The following is a 19391-nucleotide window of genomic DNA, read 5'->3' on the forward strand; positions in this document are numbered from 1 at the left end:
CATATATTTCCTGCTTGCTTTCCTCCCAAACAAACCAAACACTGTCAGCCCTCCGTGGATGGAAAATACCACACTATCTGGGTTGGCTGAATCTCAGATGCAGAACTCAATGTGGGGCTGACTGAAAGGGAATTAGCATCTGAGGGTTTTGGTATTTGCGGGAGTCCTGGAACCTGGAAACTGAAACCCCTGTGGACATTGAGGAATGACTGTAAATTCCTTATTCCACTTCCTTCCCATAAGAAGAGAAGCCAAACTTCTAAAATAGTGATAAAGGAACAGAGCAATTTGTTGATACGTATCTTTCTTATTTCTTTTCTATGAGATTCCACGTTTTATGTATTTATTTATTTGCTTTTTAGGGACGCATCCATGGCATATGGAGGTTCCCAGGCTAGGGGGGTCCAATTGGAGCTGCACCTGCTGGCCTACACCACAGCCACAATAAGGCAGGATCTGAGCCACATCTGCAACCTACGCCACAGCTCAAAACATCAGATCCTTAATCCACTGAGAGAGGCCAGGGATCAAACCCGCAACCTCATGGTTCCTAGTTGGATTTGTTTCTGATGAGCCTCAACGGGAACTCTGAGATTCCACATTGTATATCTGACATTTTTTTTAATGATTTTTATTTTTTCCATTATAGCTGGTTTACAGTGTTCTGTCAATTTTCTAGTGTACAGAAAGGTGACCCAGTCACACATACATGTATACATTCTTTTTTCTCACAGTATCATGCTCCATTTTAAGTGACTAGACATGGTTCCCAGTGCTGTACAATAGGATCTCATTGCTTATCCACTCCAAATGCACGTTTGCATCTATTAACCCCAAATTCCCAGGCCATCCCACTCCCTCTCCCTCCCCCTTGGCAACCACAAGTCTGTTCTCCAAGTCCATGATTTTCTTTTCTGTAGAAAGTTTCATTTGAGTTGTATATTAGATTCCAGATATAAGGGAGATCATATAGTATTTTTTCTCTTTCTGACTTACTTCACTTAGTATGACAGTCTCTAGTTCCATCCACATTGCTTCAAATGACATTATTTTGTTCTTTTTTTTTTTTTTTTGTCTTTTTGCTATTTCTTGGGTGGCTCCCGCGGCATATGGAGGTTCCCAGGCTAGGGGTTGAATCGGAGCTGCAGCCACCGGCCCACGCCAGAGCCACAGCAACGCTGGATCCGAGCAGCCGCGTCTGCAACCTACACCACAGCTCACGGCAATGCCAGATCCTTAACCCACTGAGCAAGGGCAGGGACCGAACCCGCAACCTCATGGTTCCTAGTCGGATTCGTTAACCACTGCGCCACGACGGGAACTCCTATTTTGTTCTTTTTAATGGCTGAGCAGTAGTCCATTGTGTACATATACCACATCTTCATTCATCTATATTTGACATTTGATCTGGATTTTTTTGGTGCCCATTAATCACTGGCTCCTTCTACACTGGGTATCAGTTGTGTTGCACTTTAATTTATTGTTATGTCTTTCTACTAGACAGTAAGCTCTGTAAGAGCAGAGTCAATGTTCACCTTCTTCATTTTAACTCCACTCCCCATGAGTCCCTAGAATACTACAGTAGCTTAATATACAGTGGTTAAGCTAGGAAACAAAAGCCATCTCATTAAAATAATTTATTAGGGCCCTGAACACTGAACTTAATATTAGGGAAGGAATAGACTTTTCCAATTCATCTAGAATTTCTAGAATTGTTGATTTCATTGAAAACAGAAAAGTAATCCAGAAGAAACATAATCAACACACAACAGGTTCAATCTACGTGGGTGAACTGACTGGCAAAAAGCCTCAGAAAAGTCACCAGGAAAACTATCACACAACTGTAACAACAGATCATCTTCCCTACCAACAGCAGTTATTTGAGTAACTACTATATGCTAAGCACTGCTCTGGGGCCTGTGAAAATTTTCAACAAATACGCCTGCCCTCACAGAGCTGACATTCAAGTGAGGGGAGAAAGGCAACAGGCAAAGGGGCACAGCATAAATGGGGGAGTTCCAGTCGTGGCGCAATGGTTAACGAATCCGAACCACTGCCCTTGCTCAGTGGCTTAATGATCCGGCGTTGCCGTGAGCTGTGGTGTAGGTTGCAGACGCGGCTCGGATCCCGCGTTGCTGTGGCTCTGGCGTAGGCCGGTGGCTACAGCTCCGATTCAACCCCTAGCCTGGGAACCTCCATATGCCGCGGGAGCGGCCCAAGAAATAGCAACAACAACAACAACAAAAAGACCAAAAAAAAAATGCTAGATGGAGGTAAGTGCTGAATGGGGAAAATTTAAGCAGGGAAGTAAGGATGCATGTGTGCGTGTTGGTGGAGTGATCAGAAAAGGTCTTTTGAAGAAATGATATTTGAGGAAAGAGTTGAATCGAGTAAGAGGGCTGACCATAGGATGGGGGGCGGGGGCACTGCAAACACTCCAAGAGTAGAAGAGGAACAAAAGGAGAGCAGCGAGGCCTGGCTGAGCATTAGGAGAGCAGGGAGTGCTGGGGCAGGAGGAGTTGCAGTGGTGGCATCACTGAGGGCCTTTTACTTAGGGGCTGTTGGAGGGCTTGTGGCAGGGAGTGAGTGGTCCAAGTTACACTTGAACAGCTATTGCTGCTGAGTGAAAACTGACACAAAGAAGACAAGGGTAGAAATAGTGAGAACAGGCTATTGCCACAATCCCAGCAAGAGAGGATGGTGGCCTGGACCAGGTCAGGTAGTAGAGGAGGTGGCAAGAAGCTGGTCTCATGCTGGATATTTTCTGAAGGTAAAGTCTGCTGGGTTGACCAGAAGATGGAGGGTGGGATCTGAGAGAAAGGGAGGAGTTGAGGATAACTTCCTATTTTTAGCCTGGGCAGTTGGAGGCCTGAAACTGCCTTTGATTGAGAAGAAGAAGGATTCTGGTGGAACAGGACCAACGGAGGAAGACAGGAGCTCATTTTCACACCTGTTGGATTTGAGATGCATTGAACACAGACTCCTGCAGCAAATGTTATCATAAAACTCCTCACGCTTTCTCTTAATGTTTCCTGATAATTAAAGTAATATGGGTTTGTAGTGAATAACTTAAAAAATACCAAAAATTGAAACTCTACCACTCAACACCAGCTACAATATTCTGTAGCATTTTCTTCCTTCTAGACACAATGAGAAATACCATTTATACAATTTGGCAGCCTTGGTTTTCCCATCATTAAACTTTCCCATGTCAGTAAATAGTCCTTAGAGACCTTTTTAATGCCTGCACAATATTCCATTCTATGGCCATACCATAATGTACCCATCTGCCTATTGCTGGGCATTTAGCTAATATCTGATTTTGTTCTACTATAAAAAATTGCTTTGATGAACAACCTTGGGGATGGTAACAATTACCACATTAGTTTAACTTCATTTCTTTGATTTAGTTTTTATCATACACTGTATGCTAGACTGATGAGTGTATCTATTTGAGACGTCAAAATAAAGAATTTCAAAGAAGTTTTCTTATACAGCCACAAAGGTCCATTTGTGAAGTGTCTTAAAACTCTGCTATGAAAGGGACTGTCCATCACTCCTGCTACAGTAAGATTTCTGATCTAAGGTGAGCAGCAGGTGATCCAGGTACCAAGTTAGAACAAGTCCTCTCAAGGTAAGTTGAGTATATTAGGGCAATTGGAAATAGGATTCTGGAGGTTGATGCCGTAGCAAAGACTTCACCAACAGGCAAAAGGAGGCACAAGGGAATCCTCTTAGAATCAGGCATTGACCTAGGACGCTTCCTCATGCACCTAGGAGTTTACAATCTTTTGGGATGATAAGGAAGAAAACAATTTTCTTCCTGCCAGGCAATTTGCAGCAAGGCCTGACATCCATGACACTTAGCTGAGTCCTCCAAGCTTACTTAGTCATGCAAATCAATGCCCGATTTAAATTGTGCCTGTCATGTGGCACACTTCAACTTATCAGTGAGATAGATGCACAAGACGCAGGGAGGTTAGGTTCCAATTACTGTTCCAAGACATTACTTCACAGTATAATAAAAACTATTTTGGGGGTACAGCCTCCACAAATTTTAAACAATCAAAAAGAAAAAAAATATATAAAGGAAAAGTCTCGGATGTATTCAAATCTGTAACATGCAGCATTTTGCAGTGGATTTCCAAATCGTTAAAGGGAACTAGTCGTTAAAGGCTTAACTAATAAGAATCAGGATACTGGAGTTTCCGTTGTGGCGCAGTGGAAACAAATCCAACTAGGAACCATGAAGTTGCGGGTTCGACCCCTGGCCTCGCTCAGTGGGTTAATGATCCGGCATTGCTGTGAGCTGTGGTGTAGGTCACAAACTCCGCTAGGATCTGATGTTGCTGTGGCTGTGGCGTAGGCCAGCAGCTATAGCTCCTATTGGACCCCTAGCCTGGGAACCTCCATGTGCCGTGGATGTGGCCCCAAAAAGCAAAAAAAAAAAAAAAAAAACCAAAACAAAATCAGCATACTGGTTCCACTTGACAACTGTAACCTCTGGGCGTGATCAATTGGGACATCACAATCTGTTGCATGACAACATATCAGGATGCTACAGCTGTGCAGATTATGAGGTCAGCAGCTGACTAACAACTTGAGGGCAAACACTGGGAACTACAGTCTCGTGTTGGCGTTAACAAATATGTCATGTAACTGGCCAGAGGGCTTCTGGCGCACTGACTTTGGGGGTAGGTGGTGGTCTTTAAATTGCCCCTTTCTTTTACACGATTCATTTGGCCAGAGTTGTGAGAAACTTCCACGCGTCACACTGCTTGGTCTGAGACCTGCCTAGATGGCTTCCAGAATGAGGTACAGGGGATATGGCTGTACAGAGGGAATGCTCTTTTTACCACTTGGTTGCAGGAACCATCCTTACAGTGAGCTAGCAGCACAGGGCTGGATGAATGAAACCTTCCTAATCGCAATCAGGGGCTTCAGGTAACACAAAGCGCTGGTTAAACCCAAGGGACTCATTTATACATTTGAAGGCACCTTCAAACTACAGTTGAGCCCTGAATAAAAAGAAAGACGCACCTGGGCATGAATGGATGGTTTGACCCAGGAGCTGCTCTTATCTGGTTATCTCAGTTCCCTTTACTAGCTTTATCGCTGCAGCGTGTGATCTCAACTTTCTTTGTTAAAATGTCCTGCTGTTTCTCAAGCTCGTTTATATTATTTGATTTGGGGCTCTTGCTTGAAAATGTATTCCGGATGTGTCCACTCGCTCAGTTCTGCCTCAGTAAGCAGTTTCTTTCTAGATCGAGGCCCTGGATTTTCCGAGACCTTTGAAAAGATTTATCTGGCTCCCCTTTATCAAGACCCATCTTAATTTTGAATTCTTCTTTCGGTTGACTTGTCCCTCTTTTTTGTTTCTTTTCATTAAAAGCAGACTTGACCTCTTTGTCTTTTCTTTTTGTACACTCAAAAAAATCATCAAGCCAAATGCTTTGCTTGGACTCAGGCTGTGTCTATAAACTGACATCACCACAAATATTCAGCCGACCCTGTCTGGGTAATAGCGTCCCTGGGAAGACAGAGCTCGCAAATGTCACACACTTCCTTTTTTTATTCGAAGTCTCAGATATTGATTTTTTTAATGGTAACATTAAAAGGCATACTTTGTTTTACTGTGCTTTGTTTTATTGGGCTGCACATCGTTTTTTTTACAGAAGGAAGGTTTGTGGCAACCCCAGGCTGTCAAATGCTAGCTAGGATTTTTTAGCAATGAAGTATTTTTTAATTAAGGTACATACCTTTTTTAGACATAAGACTATTTCACACTTAAGAGAGTACAGCATAGTATCAACATAACTTTTATATGCACTAGGAAAGCAAAATATCCATGTGACTTGTTTTATTGCGATATTCACTACATTGCAGTTGTCTGGAACTAAACCTGCAATATCTCTAAGGTTTGCCTCATTTGATTTGAGAGTATTCTCTCCCTTTGCAACATGTACTAGCTCTATGCATATCTGATTGTAAACACTCAGCTTGGAGAAAGTTAAGAATTTGGTGACAAGTTGTAAACAACCCTGTGATTTTTATCTAGTACCTATTCCATGCAAAGCTCTGTTAAGGGTAAAAAAAATTTGAATTCTAATCAGTGTGAGCTTTAACCTCAGTATGGAGCTCTGAGGTAGGTGAGGGAGTTTTGTGATCGATGAGGGTCAATTAATATACCATTTTAAAGGCCTAAGAGATTACCTTGAAAAACAAGTCCTTTCTCTGCCTCCTTATAAGAAAAAAAGGACTTAATTCCTGTCTGGAGTGTAGGGAGCAGATGAGAGACAGAAGAAAGAGTGTGAGGAAGATATACAAGCACAGTTTATTATATTTATTGATTGGTAACATGATTGAATTCCTACTATGGGCCAGTTATCCTGCTTAACACTTTATTACATTATTTCACTCAGTTTTCATAATAAGTCCTTCAAAAGCTAGTTTGTTTTTATTTCTGATTATTGAGTTGGGGACATTGAGATGAACACGATGTCTAGTGGGTTCTAGATATCTTTCAGGTTAAAAAGGGCACATGTATTATCTTTTATGAAATGCACTCACAGCACTATTAAGAAGTGGGAGATATTAAAGAAATATTAATTATTAATGTGCACAATTCCTAATCTACATACAGGCAAACATCTCAAATCTCACCCGATATTATATTAAAATTATGCATATTAAATTATAAATTAATGCTTTTAAACATGCTGGCAGCTAAGAATTTTACCAAACCAAGACAAAGTTTCTTAGCTGATGAAAGTCTCCACAGGAGGGTAAGAGTTTGCATGGGGGTGGAAATAACCTCTTCTTTCTGGCAAGGACATTATAATAGCATGAGAAATTATGTGGACTTTTTTTCTTAATAATTTATTTTGAAATATGGTTGAAATTTCAGTTCAAGATAAACTAGTCATGACCAGTTTTATTATCTTTAAAATCGTCCTCCACATCTTTTCACTCAACGTGCTTTTCAAACTTTCTTCATAACAACTGTGAGCTGTGTTTCTGAAGCATTAAATGACTGCAGTCCAAGTCGGAGAAAACAAAAGGCCAGGGCAGATGACGTTTTTTATAACGTGGTCTCTGTGCCTAAAGGGAGTACCTCTCCCTTTAGGAAAGCCTCCTTGAGGGAAATTCACTTTAGAAATGCAAAGTGGCTGCTTTTAAGCCCTTGGGACGCAAAGTCAGCTGGAAATTGCCAAGCAGTCCTCTGACTCATGAATCCCTCTCCCTTCTGATATGATGCAGTAGGGCATTCAGGTTCAGACCAAGGGCAGGAGTTCAAAGACCACCCTTCTGCTGATTGGAATAAGCACCTCCACAGACCTAGTTTGACCTTAGAGGGTCAAATACCCTCTTACCGGATACCAAGGAGGAGCTACTATTTGAAAGAGGTAGAAGCGGTGTTTCCCTACCCCCACTCCCCTTGGATTATAAAACTGTAGCTCCTCTAATCCTGGGGCAGAGCCTCCTTCTCTATTTCTTCCCTATCACTTTGTCTCTTGCTGAATTCTTTCTGCGCTGAGGCACAAAGAACCTGAACCTCAGTAAGTCCTGACATCAGGTGAGTGTGATTCTAATTTAAAAACCCTGGGTTCAAGTCTCAATCCGGGTTCTGGTTGGGTTCAAGTCATCAGTGCTCTCAGTGTCACTTCCATTGGTATGAAGGTTCTAGGACACTGTCTATGCTCCTACTGCAGGTCAATTTATAGACACAGATTTTTGTCTGCAAAAATGTTAAAGAATGTAAGCTCAAGGGAATCCTTGATATTATGGAGGTGGGCGGGAGGAAAATGTGGCTAGTCTTACCTCTTTTTAAGAGTCTGTGGTATTTTAATAATTAGCTTTATTTTCCTGTGTTTAAATATTATTTATATAGACTCTTTCTTTGGCTGCACCTGTGGCAGACAGATGTGCTTGGACCAGGGATCAAACCTGAGACATAGGAGTGATAACACTGAGTCCTTACCACTAGGCTACCCGGGAACTCCTATATAGACTCTAGAAACCAATTTACTAAGACATGCCCAATTGATCCTTGCCTCATTAAAAAAAAAAAAAATGAAAAAATGACCCAAACCAAAACTATCTGTAAGTTTCACCGTTTGTTGAGTCAGTCACTTTTCAAATTAGGACACATATGAAGACCTCTTTCTGTTTCTCTGCTCTAAATTTACACACACACACACACACACACAGGGTCACCCTTATCCAGCTAATGAGGCAGCTCACTCTCTCAGCCACTTTTTTCATCCTGCTTCTTACCAACCACTGTGGAAAATTCCCCTCTCTCTTCTTTGGGTAAGAACCTGAAAAATGGCCCTATCCTTTTTGAATGATATTTTGGGACAACTGCCAAGCACTTTACATTTTAATCAGTAAGAATGAAATATTTAACCTTTACTTTTTTCACTGTGAATAAGCTTATAGACAATAGAATAGATAATTAAAATCTGTGAATTAAAACTTGCAAAACAGTGTGCTTTCCCCAGCAAAGAGGAATGGCCATGTACGAAAGGTCACCTGTCAACTAGTTCTAGTTATTAAATCTCTGCATTTATCACTAAGGTGGCTCTATGGAAAGCGAAGGTCAAGACATTAAATTATGAAACAGTCAGGATTAGAAAAGGTCACTAAAAACTCAAGTAAAATTTAACCAAACCTGCTAATTCTACACTCAAACATCCAGGGATGAAACACAGCAATGGATAGAGCTAATCGATCTCCCTACTTTAACCCCATATTGAAAATGAATTTCCATGTGATGCCTTGAAGTCTAAAATGAAACTTGCTCATCTCAAATAAAAACAGGAGCTTCGATAAATATTTCAGAATGAAAATCATGTTTGAATCGAACCAGGTTACATTATTAAAAACATTGTTTTACACTTCTCTAAGGGTTGCTTTCTTTTCAACCACGAGAATGCAATTTAAAATACTGGTGATGGGGCACTCTTGGCACCTTAAATGCTTTACAGGACAATTAGCAACTCACCACTCACTAATTTACTACTTAAATGTTGAAACAAATGAGATCTTTGTTTTTCATCATGCAATTTGAATGGATTTGAACAAAGCAGGTTGAACAAAGCTCCAGAGACACTTTTCAGTTTGCTGTCATTTATTCCTCTACTCTTCCTGAATGTCTTTAGAGTTTTAGTTTTAGAGGCTTCAACACGTATAATGATGCCATTGGGGAAAAGATTTTGCCTTTATTCTCCTTGATGTTCTTTTGAGGTCTTTCAAGAGAAAGGTACAAAAGAGGCATTAACAATCTGGCATTGTTTTTATTGCTTGACAAAGGGAAAAAAATGTATTTTAATTTTTCCCGTGTTTCAGGAATGATTAAGCAAGCTGTTTTCATCTACACGGAGTCACTTTCAGCAGACCTCTAACTGTGAGCAAAGAATTGTAAAGACGGTTCTAGAGAGAAATCAACACAGTTCAACCAAATCAGCCTTAAATGTATTTCTTTGCCCCTCTGCTAACCAGCCTCTTTCAGTTAATACGGCTCTCAAAAGCAGTGTGTGTAAATCATATACTCTGAGTAACAGCACATAAAAAGACAGATTTGATAACCCACGGTTTGGCTCTGACTCTCTGTGGATTTGGGGTATGGCATTTACCTTGATTCCTACCTAGTGGCATTACTCCCAAGCATAAAACTTAATAGGGGGGTACATTAAAATGTTAATGTCAAGAAATAATTCTAAAACTGGAAACATAAAACCATGTTTCTCAGTCACAGGAGATGACGTGTTCTCTTTATTTGGCAGTTCCTTTAGCAAATGCATCTATCTAATCATGAAAGCATGCCAAAAGAAACCAGTTTGCTTTCTCTGGACTGGAAGGCAGATAGTGAGTCTTCTCAAACCACAAGTTTTCACCTATTGACTGGAAAATTAGAAGTGATTCATATTTCACTATCACTATCAGATCAAAACAAAATTCAACTAATTTTGAGGCCAAATTACCTCTGGATTATCTTCCTCTCCTTTGAGGAAGATAAGCTCAGGACCCAGGGCTAACGTACTATCCAGGTATATCATGTAAAGAAGATAAGAACAAAAACTGATTCATGCTGTGGTATTACTCTCCCACCCTGTCACTCAACTAGGGACGTGGTTCTCAACTAGCTGCACATTACAATGACCAAGAGAGCTTTTAAAAAATTATAATGGTCAGACTACACCCAAGACCAACTGACTCAACCAACTCTTGAGGATGGTGCCTGCACATACGTTGTTTCTTGCTTTTAAGTTTCACGCATCATTCCAATAAGCATCTAGGTTTGAGAAATATTGTCCTAGAGGAATTAGCAATGGTAAATGAGACCAGAGTGCCTGACAAAAAGGACGAAAAACAAAATGGTAAATTTGGATTCCTCAGGCACTTACGTGGGCAAGATGGTAGGAGAGTAAATCCTTCCAATTACCCCTCAAATACTACTAGATTGGTGAGCAGCACTTAGAATGGACATCAGCCCTAAAAGTCAGAGGTTATTAAGAACAAATGGTAAAGATATTGGAAATCTGCATGCAGTACCCATCATGAGAACTTTTATTTCCACAAAGTTATCATTACTGTACAGCATTAGAGGGCTCCTTTATGGTCTGGTCAGAATTTACTTTGGAAACAAATAGATGCTACTAATTGTCAGGTAGAATTTCTGCCAGCATGTAAGACTAGTGATAAATTGAACAATCACTGACATTCATTCAATACAGTTTTTTTTTTCTCATTTTATTTTCCATGCTGGAGCATGCATTGGTGGATTTGAGAGGAAGGGATTGGTGGAGATTGAGAAATTGCAAATACAAAACAAGGGCTCACTAATGGAGTGAGAACCCAGGAAAGACAGGAGTCAATAATTTAAGGAATATTACTCAGCAATAAAAAGAATGAAATATTGTCATTTGCAGCAACATGTAAGTCAGACAAAGACAAATATTGTGATATCACTTATATGTGGAATCTAAAAAATAATACAAATGCACTTACTTACAAAATTGTATCAGCCTCACAGACATAGAAAACAAAACATAGTTACCAAAGGGGAAAAGGGTGGGATAGGGATAAATTAGGAGTATGGGGTTAACAGATATATACCAGTATACATAAAATAGATAAGCAATAAAGGAACTGCTGTAGAGCACACAGACTATATTCAATACCTCATAATAACCTATGGTGGAAAAGAATCTGAAAAAGAATTAATATATACGCGTGTGTGTTTGAATCCCTTTGCTGTATACCTGAAACTAACACAATATTTGAAATAACTATATTTCAATAATAAATAAATAGATAAATAAATAAATGTAATCTAAGGGTACAGTTGGATGAGTAGTCTTTGAAAAAGTAGAGACACTCGTTTCTTTGATAGAGGAAAAAGAATTAAGAATGAAGAGAAATGTGACCTTACAAGAGTGGAACCAAACTAGAATTGACTCCAGATTCCCTTACTCTTCTATAAAGCAAGTAAGCGGGTGATAGGAGACTTAGAAATAAGGTTAACAGAATTTAGGAGAGAGATGAGCTGTTGAGACAGAATATTTTGAGAAAGAATTAAAAAGATTCCCAATTGTGCCACAGTTAGAATTTAGAAATTAAGGATTTCTGATAAATATACTGAAGGTTATGCATTCTTTCTAGTACTGTTTAAGGGCATAGAGATTAGTATGAAGCTTCATCCAGGGCTGGAGACTGGGGCAAATGGTATACTGAAATTTCAAAGTTGAGAAATAATTGTGGGCACCAGCAACACAGATTCCAAGATGAAAGTGGAAGGAAATGGTGAAAAAAATGAGCAAATGGAAGAGATAAGGAAACAAGAATTTCTTAGTGGGGGTTATGGGCATTCACTGAAGACAGGAAGAGATATGTTTGCTTTGAACATCCTAAAAGTATGCTTATTTGGGAATAAGGAGAAAAATGTGGCTTATATAGGCTTTAAATTAAGGGCCTGTGATTTCTACTGAGACATGCTTCAAGAAAGAAGCTGTATTATAAGTCATTCCTTGTAGTTTGGAAATGCAAAAAACAAAAAGCAAAAGATATTCAAATTCATTATTGTTAAAAAAAAAAGTACATCTGCGGATCAGAAGAATTATTGCTGGATGACCATACTACTCAAGGCAGTCTATAGATTCTGTGAGATACCTATCAAAATACCAATTAAGTTTTCACAGAACTAGAACAGTTTTAAAATCTATAGGGAAACACAAAAGACCCCAAACAACCATAACAATCAGGCTTTTAAAAAAGTGGAGCTGAAAGAACTAGATAATCTCATGGGAAAAAAAGTAAACCTAGATCCTTATATGCAAGAATCAGTTTCTGGTGAATTGGAAACATGTATCTGAAAGACAAAATGTAAGCTTTAAGAAAAAAAAAATGAAGAAGAAAACTTTTATAGTAACAGAATAGGAAATTTTTTTTTCTTTTTATGGCCGCACACATGACATATGGAAGTTCCCAGGCTAGGGGTCAAATTAGAGCTACAGTTGCCGGCCTACACCACAGCCACAGCAACGCAGTATCTGAGCCACATCTGTGACCTACACCACAGTTCAGGGCAACACCAGATCCTCAACTCACTGATCGAGGCCAGGGATCAAATCCACATCTTCATGAATCGTAGTTGGACTCATTAACCATTAAGCCACGAAGGGACTCTGGAACTCTTTTAATTTTTATTTTATATTGGAGTATAGTTGATTGACAGTGCTGTGTCAGTTTCAGGTGTTTCTTTTTCAAATTCTTTTCCCATATAAGTTATTACAAAATATTGAGTAGAGTTCCCTGTGCTATACAATAGGTCCTTGTTAGTTATCGCTTTTATATACAGCAGTGTGTATCCTCCCCAACCTCTCCCCTCTGGTAACCATAAGTGTGTTTTCCATGTCTGGGAGTCTGTTTTCTATTTTGTAAATAACTTCATTGGTATCATTTTTTTTAGATCCACAGATAAATGATATATGATATATATTTTTCTGTCTGATTTACTTCACTTAGTATGATAATCTCTAGGTTCACCCATGTTGTTGCAAATAGCATTATTTCATTCTTTTTATGGATAATATTCCATTGTATACCTATACCATATCTTTTTTATCCATTCCTTTCTCAAAAGACATTTAGGTTGTTCCCATGTCTTGGTTATTGTAAATAGTGTTGCAATGAACACTGGGGTGCATGTATCATTTCAAATTATGGTTTTCTCCTATGCCTAGGAATGGGATTGCTCAATCATATGGTAGTTCTTTTCTTAAGATATGAAAGCACTAACAAGAAAGAAAAAGATTGATAAAATAAACTGTATTAAATTCAAGAATAGCTGTCCTTTAAAAAAATGACATTAAGAGAGTGAAAAAGCAGGCTGCAGAGATATTTATACAGTTGATCCTTGAAAAACACATATTTGAACTGCAGGGATCCACTTACACAAGGATTTTTTTTTTTTTTCCTCCAATAGTAAATACTACAGTACTACATGGTCTGCCATTGGTTGAATCCACAGATGTGAAACCAAGAATATGGAGGAATCATGTCTTCGGAGGGCCGACTATAAATTATGCATGGATTTTCAACTGCACGGAGGGTATGGAGGGTTGGTGCACCTAATTCCTTTGTTGTTCAATGGTCCACTCTATGTGTTTTCTTCCTTTCCTAGGGGTGTGTGTGTGTGTGTGTCTGTGTGTCTGTGTGTCTGTGTGTGTGTGTCCTAGAAAAGGCTAATATACAAAATATATAACAAATACTTATAAATCAACAATAATAATAATAAATCAACAGCCGACAGTCAAAGCAATAGTAAGACTGGCAAAAAAAATCAGTCGTTAAATAGAAAAGGAAATTCAAATGACAAATAAACACAAGAAATAGTGCCTATCCTTAGTAATCAAGAAATGCAAATTAAAACGAGATGTGTTTAGACAGCTACCAGGTTGCAGAAAATAAAAATGTCTGACAATACCAAGTTTTTAAAAGAATATATAGTAACTGGAAATCTCAAGCAATAACTGGTAAGAGTGTGAACTTTACATTAACACTTCAGAAAACTGTAGCGTTACCCTGCATACTTGAATATATGTGTGCGCGTGCGTGTGTGTGTGTGTGTATGTGTATATATTCTATTTCCTGCAATACATTTCCCTGAAGAGTGCATTCTTTTAGGTACGAGGATTCAAGTACAAGCATATTCACAGCAGCATTATTTATAACACTCTTAAATTGCAAATAACACCAATTTTCATTAACACACTTGTGCAAGGGAATACTATTATGCATTGAAAACAAATGAACAACACGGATGAATCTTAAAAACATTATGTTGAACAAAAGCCAAAGGAACATATAGTAGAAGATTCTATTTATATAGTACTTTTAGAAAACTAACAGTAGTTTATTTTTTTTTAACATGGTAAGGAATATCATTCTGAAACCCAAACTGACATCACAGTTAACAGTGCCCTACCAGCACAGCAGTCATGTGCCATAAGATGGTAGTTAAAAATGGGCTTCAAAACAGTGTTTTGTAGATAAATATGTTGAGAAGTGTCACATATATTCTCTACCTCTTGAAGATTACCAATGCATATTAAATACTAAAGGCTATGAAAATTTATTCACTAGGGAAATCTGTCTCGTGTTGTTTAATTCAGAGTTTCATAAAATTATTTGGGAACCTCTTCCTTATTGGGGGGGGGCAGGGCTGGGTAGGCAACCAATTAACATCCTATGGGATAATAGTTTGGAAACTCTAAACTAGATATAGTCTTATTAGATCTGGGAAAAAGACATGAAGGCCCACTGATACCATAATTATTTCACATGGTTCTGGAAGTTCAATAAAAAAGCTGAACCCCAGAGGCAGAGTTGGGGTGGTATTAATACTGTAACAGAGGAAATAAAAATCATTTTTTATAGATTATATGACAACCTTCCTTGAAAACACAACAGGCCAGAGAACAATGATTAGAATTAGCCACAGAATTAAAAAAAAATAGTAGCTGGCTACAACATGGATATACAAAATTACCAAATGTACAGCATCAGGATAAACAGAACTAGTATAAAAAGAACTCTAATCCATAATGGCAATCAATATGCAAAATACCTAGGAAAAAAATAAATAAGAAATTTTAAGAAAAATGAACATCTTATATAAGAATGAACTGTAATAGACTGTTCAAATATTGAATCATAAGTGGTTTGCAAGAAAAAAAAAATCAAAGTTATACATCCAGACTAGATGCTGGCTGAAGTTCATTTTTGGTTTAAGATCTTGTAATCTCCTATTGGACAAGCTAAACCCTTTGAGTTATAAGAGTCTGGTATTGAGATTAAACATAAAATTTATACTCACTTTGGAATCTATTTTGCCTTTATTGCTATGGTAATTATAGTTTGAAATCCTTTTCTTGTTTGAATAATTATTTTAAACTATTTTAAATCTTCTTCTAGATATCATGGGTTATTGACCCAGTAAATGAAATTACTGAGCCCACAGTATTTTAATGCTTTAATGAAGTGGCTTTCTAAAATGCACAGTCCTTGTGACCATGTAAAGCATAGCAATTAGCTAAAACTGAAAATTACCACTCTTCCAGGACCCAAGATTGCAGAAACTAGACAAACTAAAGACTCCACTCAGGCTTTAGAAGATCAAAAGACAATAAACAAATAATTACTCGCAGGATGAATGAAACAACCAAAATGCTTTGAAAACTTCATTGCATCTTGGCCACAGTATTAAGAGATTTCAGACTTTCTTAGTGTCTTCTCCAAAATCCATGTAACCAAATTTTAGAACTTTCCACAGGGTTATTTTGATAAAGAGCAATTTGGGCATCTTACAAGCACCGAATATTGCAGCAACTTTACATGTTTTAAAGTTAAAAAAAAAAAAAAGACCCTTAACGATTTCAAAACCAAACTTATGGTTACCAAAGGGGAAACATAGGGGGGAGGATAAAGTGGGAGGTTGGGATTAATAATATACATACTACTATATATAAAACAGATAACTAACAAGGACCTAATGTATAGCACATGGAAATCTACTCAATATTCTGTATTAACCTATAGGGGAAAAGAATCTGATAAAGAATGGATATATGTATATGTATAACTGATTCACTTTGCTGAACACAAATTAACACTACATTGTAAGTAAAAAAATACTCCAATAAAATTTAAGAGAACTTCAGAAGAACAAAAATAAGGCTAAGTGAAACCAGATCAATTGTCATAAAATGTTAAAGCATAGCCAATTCAAAATATAAATGAAATTTTACTTTTTGGCTCATTTACAAAATAGAGGCTTATTCACAGTCCATGAAGAGGATGGGTCTCTTTCTTATCTTAAAAGAAGGAAATGTGAAACTTGTAAGAGTCTTGGCTGTGTACTGCAGCCAACATAAAAGCCTCATGACAGCTTCCCTGCCTCACACCTGGACTCATGTCTGATGCTGCATATCTGAAACATAGGGCCTAATTAAGAAGCTATGAATCAAGTATGAAATATTACTGACTGTGGCCTGACAGTAATATTTTATTATTAAAATATTATTATAAAATAAGCGATTATTATTTAAATAATAAATATTTTTATTATTTAAAAAGAAGTAAACAAACAAACTTTCAGTACCATTTGGTGGAGGGGTTGAAGTGTGGGATGTGAGGGTGAAAAAGACAGGGAAAACTATGAAAAGCCAATTTTTCTAGTTCTAATTTTTAAGAAAATGTTTTTCATGTGTGTATGTGTGCACACATTCCTGTAAACAAACAACTGCTAATTTTAGGTAAAGTATAGTTAACATTTCAAAAAATAGGATTTGCTCCAACTAAAGGTTTATCTCCTATTAGAGGAGACAAGAAGTTTATCACACTGTGACCATATCATTTCTATACCTTTTTTGGTGCCAAAAACATACATTTGCCCATAAACTGTATTTTCCAAAATGGGCTAAATAATGAAAACATAATTTAAAATAAAAGCTATTAATATCAGGGCTCTGAAAGTTTAATATGTAAACATTTACATATAAATATACACAGTTTTATTTTTACTTATTTATTTTTATTATTATTATTATTTTTTTTTTTTTTTGGCTTTTTGGCATTTCTTGGGCCGCTCCCACGGCATATGGAGGTTCCCAGGCTAGGGGTCTAATCGGAGCTGTAGCCACCGGCCTACGCCAGAGCCACAGCAACGCAGGATCCGAGCCGCGTCTGCAACCTACACCACAGCTCATGGCAACGCCAGAACGTTAACCCGCTGAGCAAGGGAAGGGATCGAACCCGCAACCTCATGGTTCCTAGTCGGATTTGTTAACCACTGTGCCATGACGGGAACTCCAATATACACAGTTTTATAGTGTAATTTCAATACCATCAACCTTCAACATTCCCTCATCATTCAGCAACATTCATATTTCCACTGCTATCTCATCTGAAAGAACTTAAGTTGGCTTAAGAAAATTATAATGGAGCCAGTTTCTAGCAGCATAGTAGAATACAAATAAGCAGTGGCTTTGTCATCAGATTTGCATTCAAATCCTCCCATCACTTTCTATCTGTGTACTTTTGCATAGATTTCTCAGCTCTCACCTCTGTTTCTTAATTTCTGCAACCCACTCATTAGTTACCCATGAACAACCTCTGTATTTGCTCCATGGTAATCTTGAGTAAAATTCAACACTACTACTCATCTCCCACAAAAGAAAGACCACCCCACGGAGCATAAATGGATAATGTAAATTTAGCTGAAGATAGCTTGGGGATGTGGAAAAAGGTTCTCCCCTTTTAGATCTTCAGTTCTTCCAAGCAACACACCCTAGATTCTATATCTTCATTTCTTTACAAAGCAGTATGTCCAGGATCCCTCTGGGTTAAATGCTCACATCTATTACTCACCCAGTTTCCTAAACACTTCGTAGTTTTCAAGTTCCAACCTTCTTAGGGATGAGTAGAGAGGCATCAATAACAAATCACGTGATTAATAAATAAAAGCACATGTGCACACATTTTCAAGGGGGAAAGGAGAGCTTTTTATTCCCTTCATTGTATCATGTGAGGATTCCCTTCAGAAGCTGTAAAATCATTCTGCTTTGGCTTTCCTCTTTGTTATTTTTCTTAGAAGATGTGAGTAATAAAGTTACATATGTTTCAGAAGCATCAAGCACTTGTTACTTTCATTTTTTTTTTATTCCACATCCTTCTGCTTGGTAGAAAAATGCTACTTAGAAAACAACAGGAGGTAAAAAGTCAGATGCAGCTTAGGGACACACAAAGGGAAGGCTTCTGTGTGGGCTGGATCACATATGTGGAATACGAATGGTGAATAAAATCATTCTTTCATCTCATGATGAGCTAAACTCAGACCTCAGTTACCCCATTGTCCCACAGAGGAAACAACTGTGATCCATCCTTAAGACTGTGCTGCAAGCTTCAAAAGACAACCAAAGACAGGAAAATTCCACTAATGGCTATCTGTCTCCTCTGAGTGACAATAAGATAGTTCCAAATCAAACGCAGCATCAGGACTTATTTCATACAAAAAAAAGGATAGATTACACTAAAATTTTTTTAAAGAAAATTTTATTTCAAAATAGATTTCCTGGCTGGGTTTTAGGAAGACTGTTCTCAAAAAAAAAAAAAATGTGTTATTTATAGTCCTTTTTGGAAAACTGGTTAGGTTTTATTCATAGTATGGATAACCACAGATGGCAGTAAAGTGTATAATGTATGCAAAGAGGAATGGTTCCAGGCTGATATTTTTTCCCTGGAAAACTTTCTAATATTTCCACATTAATAATGGACCATTATCTAGAAATCGAAGCTGCTAAGTCCAAACACCATAGGACTTGTAGTTTTGCTTCGAATGTGTGCTTGCAATTATCCAGCTGCAAGTTAAATGCATTGTAGCCTATGGCTTCCCAAGCTGAGTTTTTGCTTTTATTTCTAGCCAATTGACCTGTGCTCTAGTTTTTGACTGGAACATTAGTCTACAAAAATGTCCTGGATGATTGAGATGACACTGCCACCAAACCCTAAGTTCCAATGCTCAGGCTGGAAGTCTAACCTCTAATTTACTCTAGTCCCAGGCTGATTAGACCCATTATTTAATGAAGTCTCTCTTGGTTGTCCGTCTATCAAATTATTTGTATTCATGGAGAGAAAGTGATAAGCCAAAATGCTAATTATCCATTTTTCTAAAATAAAGTGTCCATGCTAAGAATAACAATGAGTTATTAAAAGAGCACTTTTCATCTAACATATTATATCTTAACAAGCTCTTTAAATCCAGGGGTTTTCATTGCTGGACATCTTATCTAATAAAAAGGAAGATGTTTACCTTCTATCTATTCTCT

General features: G+C 37.9%; 1 protein-coding gene across 2 annotated transcripts in view; it reads right to left on the reverse strand.

Annotated features, from left to right (window-relative positions):
- ST6GALNAC3 (ST6 N-acetylgalactosaminide alpha-2,6-sialyltransferase 3) overlaps positions 1 to 19391 on the reverse strand; it is a 576243-nt gene that overhangs the window by 219753 nt on the left and 337099 nt on the right. The gene's annotated exons all lie outside the window — the stretch shown is intronic.

The sequence above is a fragment of the Phacochoerus africanus genome, chromosome 8 (assembly GCF_016906955.1).
Source record: "Phacochoerus africanus isolate WHEZ1 chromosome 8, ROS_Pafr_v1, whole genome shotgun sequence".
In the NCBI taxonomy this organism is placed as follows: domain Eukaryota; kingdom Metazoa; phylum Chordata; class Mammalia; order Artiodactyla; family Suidae; genus Phacochoerus; species Phacochoerus africanus.